Source organism: Balaenoptera musculus, chromosome 3 (genome assembly GCF_009873245.2).
Source record: "Balaenoptera musculus isolate JJ_BM4_2016_0621 chromosome 3, mBalMus1.pri.v3, whole genome shotgun sequence".
Lineage (NCBI taxonomy): Eukaryota > Metazoa > Chordata > Mammalia > Artiodactyla > Balaenopteridae > Balaenoptera > Balaenoptera musculus.
The window spans coordinates 121882916-121889521 of record NC_045787.1 but is presented as its reverse complement, the minus strand read 5'-3'; the positions used below and the strand labels follow the sequence as shown (position 1 = coordinate 121889521).

General features: G+C 41.4%; 1 non-coding gene across 1 annotated transcript; it reads right to left on the bottom strand.

Moving 5' to 3' along the window:
• Positions 1-6088: 6088 nt before the first annotated feature.
• Positions 6089-6191, bottom strand: LOC118893669. Its single transcript, XR_005019527.1, has one exon. It is a non-coding gene; the product is annotated as a U6 spliceosomal RNA (small nuclear RNA).
• Positions 6192-6606: the final 415 nt, after the last annotated feature.

The following is a 6606-nucleotide window of genomic DNA, read 5'->3' as shown; positions in this document are numbered from 1 at the left end:
TGGTCCAGCCTACCTCCCACACAGCCCCCACCTGGCTCTGCCTCCTAGGCTTGTCCCCTGCCCTACCTTCCATGATCCACACCGGAGACAGAGTGATCCTCTAGATGTTTACTTATTTCTTTCATGTACGCACCTGTAAACTTTCTGATACTTCTGGAAAAATCTTTATGGAAATCCTAGAGTGAAAATGTCCTACTGAAAGAATAATCTTTTTTAAATTTTATTTATTTATTTTTTTGGCTGTGCTGGGTCTTCGATGCTGTACGTGGGCTCAGTAGTTGCAGGGGCTTAGTCGCAGCATGTGGGATCTTAGTTCCCCGACCAGGGATCGAACCTGGGCCCCCTGCACTGGGAGTGCAGAGTCTTAACCGCTGGACCACCAGGGAAGTCCCAGAATAATCTTTTAAAAACAAAAATAGCGACCTTTCAACAGCTTCCTCTATTGGGTAAGATTTATTCAGAAGAAAATCCAAGTTCCTTCGCAGACTGCAGGGTCCCTGCATGACCCAGCCCCTACCTGCCCCTCTGGCCTTCCCTCCACACTGGCCCCTGCTCCCACGCCATGTTCAGGGACCCACTTCTCAATCTGCCTGCAGAGCCCTGGGCTCTTCTCTCAGCTCAGCTGAGTTTGTCTCAACCTTCCAGTCTCAGCTCACGTGTCACCTCCCAGCCCCTGAATCTTAAATTACCCGTTAGGTGCTTTCAGAGCCCTCTGAACAAACTTTAAATGTTTCTTATTTGTTGACTTTCACATAGTCTCTCATTTGTTAGAATGTACATCCCAGGAGAACAGGGACATGTACTTTTTTACCGTTGCACTAATGCTTAGCACAGCACCTGCACAGGGTATAGGCAAAGTATACTTATACACAGTAAATATGTGTTGAAAATTAAATGAAGGAATGAAGCAATCCACTGAAACACGGCTCTCCATCTCGAACCCCCTGCTAGTCTTCATCATAATCAGTAGAGGGCAGCAAAGACGCTAAGTTATCTAATTTCTGGGGTTTCCTCCAGAAACTTTTGAAAACGTATTCCCCTTTGCCAAATAGCAGCGTCGAGTTTATCAGGAATTTCAGGGAAATGTCTTGCCTTAAAATTTCTTTCTTCTCCTTATTCCTGAAGCCTTCTCCTCTCTGAGTCATTTACAGGTTTTTTGTTTTGTTTGTTTGTTTGTTTGTTTGAAGATTCCAGGGACAATGCTCCTTAGGAGATGATAGCAGATGTTGTACTGACTAAGCCAAAAAGAAACCCAATGGCCTGGAGCCTGTACCTCCCTGCCAGACAAGTTAGTGTGGAAAAAAAGACGCCCCTGTCATCACCGACAGCTGTTTGGGACATAAGGATTTACGGCTCTCCCTTATGGTGCTTGGGGAGGGGCAGGTACCAGCTAGGCAGCTGCTGTTTATGTTTTGAGCATTTGTAAGAGCAAGTTGTGTGTGTGTTTCTAGTTGTGTCTTCTGCTTGGATCTGTTTCTGCTTATTCCATCTTCCCTTTTTTTTTTTTTTTTTTTTAAACTGGTTGATTTTTCTTTCTTTTTTTTTTTAATGAAAGCTTCTTTCTTTCTTTCTTTCTTTTTGGCTCTGTTGGGTCTTAGTTTCTGTGCAAGGGCTTTCTCTAGTTGTGGCAAGCGGGGGCCCCTCTTCATCGCGGTGCGCGGGCCTCTCACTGTTGCGGCCTCTCTTGTTGCGGAGCACAGGCTCCAGACGCACAGGCTCAGTAGTTGTGGCTCACGGGCTTAGTCGCTCCGCGGCATGTGGGATCTTCCCAGACCAGGGCTCGAACCCGTGTCCCCTGCGTTGGCTGGCAGACTCTCAACCACTGCACCACCAGGGAAGCCCTTCCCTTTTTTTTTAACAATCCCCCACCCAGGGCAGGAACCTCGGCATGTCCTGCCTTTGTGGGCTCCTTCACCAAGAATGCACCCTGAATCCAGGTAATCAGCGGTAGAATCAGCATCCACAGAATCCCAGGATGGTGTTTTCATTTGATCTCTGCCCTACAAATATTTACTGAGCCCTGTGACTTACCAGGCCTGGGTGTGTGCTCTGTGGGTACAGATGCTCCATTTGATTGAAGGAACAGTTACTAGAATCAAAAGGGAGGCAGAGTTTCTCAACCTCGGTACTATGGACATTTTGGATGAGATCATTCTTTGCTGTGAGAACATTCTAGGATTTTAGCAACATCCCTGGCTTCTCCCTATTAGATACAGGTAGTACTCATCCCCTAAGTTGTGATGACCAAAAATGTTTTCAGACATTGCAAAATGTCCCTGGGGGGCAAATTCCTACTCCCCAATCTTTTTTTGTTTTTTTTTTAATTGTATTTATTTATTTAATTTTGGCTGCGTTGGGTCTTTCGTTTCTACACGCGGGCTTTTCTCTGCTTGCGGCGAGCGGGGGCTACTCTTCGTTGTGGTGTGCCAGCTTCTCATTGAGGTGGCTGCTTCCCTTGTTGCAGAGCACGGGCTCTAGGCGTGCGGGCTTCAGTAGTTGTGGCTCAAGGGCTCAGTAGTTGTGGCTCGCGGGCTCTAGAGTGCAGGCTCAGTAGTTGTGGCGCACAGGCTTTGTTGCTCCGCAGCATGTGGGATCTTCCCGGACCAGGGCTTGAACCCGTGTCCCTTGCATTGGCAGATGGATTCTTAACCACTGCGCCACCAGGGAAGTCCCTAACCCCCCAATCTTGAAAGCCATTCTTTTAAGGATCATGGTGGAAATCTTTTGGGGTGTCTTTCCAGCCTGAGTCAATGACCCCTTTCTCCTAGTTCTGCTCCTCACTATCCCATGCTTGTGTGTTGTGACCTGAAGCCTATGGACTGGGCAGATTGGACATCTGACCCAACTTAGGTCTCTCAGCTTCTTTCCTTTGGGAATTTGAAACTAGGACCCAGGGACTGAGTACCAGCTGGGTTCTTCAGGGGGACAAAACTTAAACGCAAATTTAGAAGGTGTGGGCGGATGTACGATAACATGGGCAACACGAAGCAGAGATATCCTACTGCAGAGATAAGAATGAAATAAACTACGGGGATGGGGAATAAATTAGGAGGTAGGGATTAACATATACACACTACTATATATAAAATAGATAACCAATAAGGACCTACTGTATAGCACAGGGAACTATACTCAATATTTTGTAATAACCTATAATGGAAAAGAACCTGAAAAAGAATATATATATAACTAAATCATTGTGCTGTACACCTGAAACTAACACAACATTGTAAATCAACTATACTTCAAAAAAAAAATGCAATAAACTACGGAGAAACACAGAGGAAGAGGCAGACAGAAGTCACCTCATTCTGGCCCTTTCTGGTTCCAGTACTTCCTAAGGACAGGGTAAACTTCCTGCCTTGGGTAGGAAAGACATTGATAACTAATTCCTCTTTTGTGCTAGGGCAGTTTTTGTTTGTTTGCTTTTTTCTGAGTCTAACTGGTACATTCTCTCTAGCCTGGAAGTGAAATCATAACCAGAAAACATCAGGGATCTAGGCAGATTAGGGAACTGTTTCTATCCCTCAGGGCAGCTCCACCCACCTCTGCAGATGTGCGCCATTCTCCTTTCTCTACCAAATGGCTTCCTCACCCTCTCTATAGAATTTTTCTTGTCATAACCTTAGCTTGTACATGGCCTGGTGTGTCATGGCCTCAACTCAACTTCTGGTTTGCTGTCCATTCACTAACAGCAAACCCAGGCTGGGTTTCTTGGCTCAGATTTCTGAGCAAGAGAGTCTGATTGGCTCATGTGGCAAAACACTATTGGCTGCCCATCCCACAATCATCCCTCCCAATCAGTTTTGTTCAGGTGAACAACCCAAGGTGATGAACCAGAATTGGTTTGTTAAGGGCAATGAGATGTAAAAGGAATCTTCTTGGGAGGCTTATGGAAAGAATTTTATCCTGGATACAAGAAGGCAAAGCCCAAGGAGGAGCTAGTCCATCCCCTTCCTGCCTACTTTGGATATGTCATGTGAGGACATGATATATGAAGCCATGGCAGCCATTTTGCAACCATGAAGTAAAGCCAAGAGACTTAGAGGGGAACTGGCAGAATCGGGCTACAAAGCCTCGAGCTGACAAATTAACCAACCTCAGAGCCATGTACCTTTAAACTTCTTGTTACATGAGATAATTAGGTATCCTTACAGTTTAAGCTACTTTGACTCCAGTATCCTGTTACATGAAGCCAAAAGGATCCTGACCGATACAGTATAGCTCATCTTTTCAGGCCAGGTCACTCAGGTTCCAGGTCACTAGCTGGCTATCCTGTCACACACCTACCTCCAATCCATGTGTTTATTCCCCTGCCCCAAACTTTTATTATGAAAATTTTTACACCTACAGAAAAGTTGAGGAAATAATACAGTGAACACTGAAATGTCCCTCACCCAGATTGTTAACATATGCAGCTAAATGCTGTATATGTTCATTGTATTATATTTCCATATTTATGAGGGTATTTTTTTCACTGAACCATTTAAAAGTAAGTTAGAGAATTTATGAAGCTTCACCCCAAAGTACTTCAGCATTTATCTCCTTAAGAAACAAGAACATTTTCCTATATAACCAAACTGTCATTATAGTAGATTTAACACTGATTATTCTCTAATATAAAAATCTTACTAAATTCTTCAGTTTTCTCAGTAATGTCCTTTGGAGCATTTTTTTGGTTTGTTTGGTCCAGTCTCCTTTATTCTAAAACAGCTCTTCTGCTTTTTTTTTTTTTTTTTTGGTTTTTCCTGTCACTTTCAGGCCAGTTGTTTTTATCTGGTTGTTTCTTCAGAATTAGATTTCATTAAAGATTTTTAGCAAAAACTCTACAGAGGTGATGTTGGGTCCTTCTTAGCACATCACAAGAGGCACAGGAAGCCACTGTGTCCTTTTATTGGTCGTGCTAAGTTTAATCAGTTGATTAAGGTGCTATCTGCTAGAATTCTCCATTATAAAGAGTTTGAAAAGATGTCTTTACAATTAATAAGTAATCTGTGGGATAGTACTTTGAGAATATCTTGTTCCCCAACAACTTTCACCCAATGTTTTAGCAGCCATTAGTAAACCTTGCCTGAATCAACTATGTGATTACAAAGATCACATTTTTTTGAATTTTATCATTTCCTCTCTACATTTATTAGCTGGCATTCTACTGCTTAAGGAAAAGAGCTTTCTCTTCCCTCACACTCACTTTTTAATTTTCTTGAGTATTATTATGAACTCAGATTTTTCATTACCACTAATTTTCTTTTCGATTCTCAATTTGTCCCAAATTTGGCCCCTTCAAGGTGGGAGCCCCTTCCAGCTGGTCTCTGTCCTTCAGACATAACCCCATCATTGTTTGAGCACTTCTTTGCTCTCTAGCAGAGGAAACCCCAAGATCATTTTGTACTTTCCTTTGATTCAGACCTAGAATCAGCCATTTCCCCAAGATAACTTGATTACTTTTAGTGAGAAGTAGTTCATAGAAAGCAAAAACTGGGTGGTAAGAGTGCTCATTGCTATTGGGGTGTCATTGTGTCTAGGTCCTTTCAGTGGACAGAGCCAGGAAGTATGTTTGATTTTAAATCGTAAATTTATCTTGAGCCCCCAACTCCAATCCAACACCACAGGATTCTTCCTCTTTTCCTCCCAGTCCATATTTTATCTCTTTTCTCCCACATTGAGAACCTGGCTTTCAATCCAACATCAATATATTTACTCATTTGCTCCTCCCTACAATACACCCAATATATCAGAATTACTGTATCAGTACCACTACCAACAACAAATCTACCAATAATGTTCCAGATTGTTTGCAGTGCTTTTTTTTATCCCTAGAATATAGCCCACTAAAGGTAAAAAGATCTGTTAAAAAAACTTTTAACATCGAAATAGGTTCATTTGTTTCTCTTTATATTCAGTGTTAGAGTTTTCCTTTCCTTGTTGACTTAATTTTTTTCTTTGTGATAGTGGGCTTCTTAATTTTTTTCCAGTTTTATTGAGATATAACTGCTATATAAGATTTGTAAGTTTAAGGTATACAACATAATGACTTGGTATATGTATATATTGATACAATTACCAAAGTTTAGTTAACATCCATAACAAAAATATGGAATGCTTCACAAATTTGCATGTCATTCTTGTGCAGGGGCCACGCTAATCTTCTCTGCATCATTTCAATTTTAGTATACATGCTGCCAAAGCAAGAGCTAATTTAATTTTTTGAATACATAAAACAGTAGCATAGTTAAAAAGTCAAAACTATATAAAATGTAACTCAGAGAGTAGTTTTCTTCAACCCCTGCACATAATTTTCTGGTTTATCCTTTCTTAATTTCAAAAATAAGCAAATAATAAATATGTATATGTGCATGCATATACACACATATATCCTCATTTTTGCCTTTTTTATTCAAATATTAGTATACCACATATACTCTTTTGCACGCTATTGTTTTCACTTCATATTGTTTTGTTATACAAATACAAGTGTTTTATAGCACTGGTGTTTCACTTATTTGCTCTCTCAAATGTATTTGGTATTTAGGAAGGTTTTATTTTTATTTTAATGGTTACTTTTATACTAAAACTAAAATAAACTCCATCCCCCCCATCTTATTT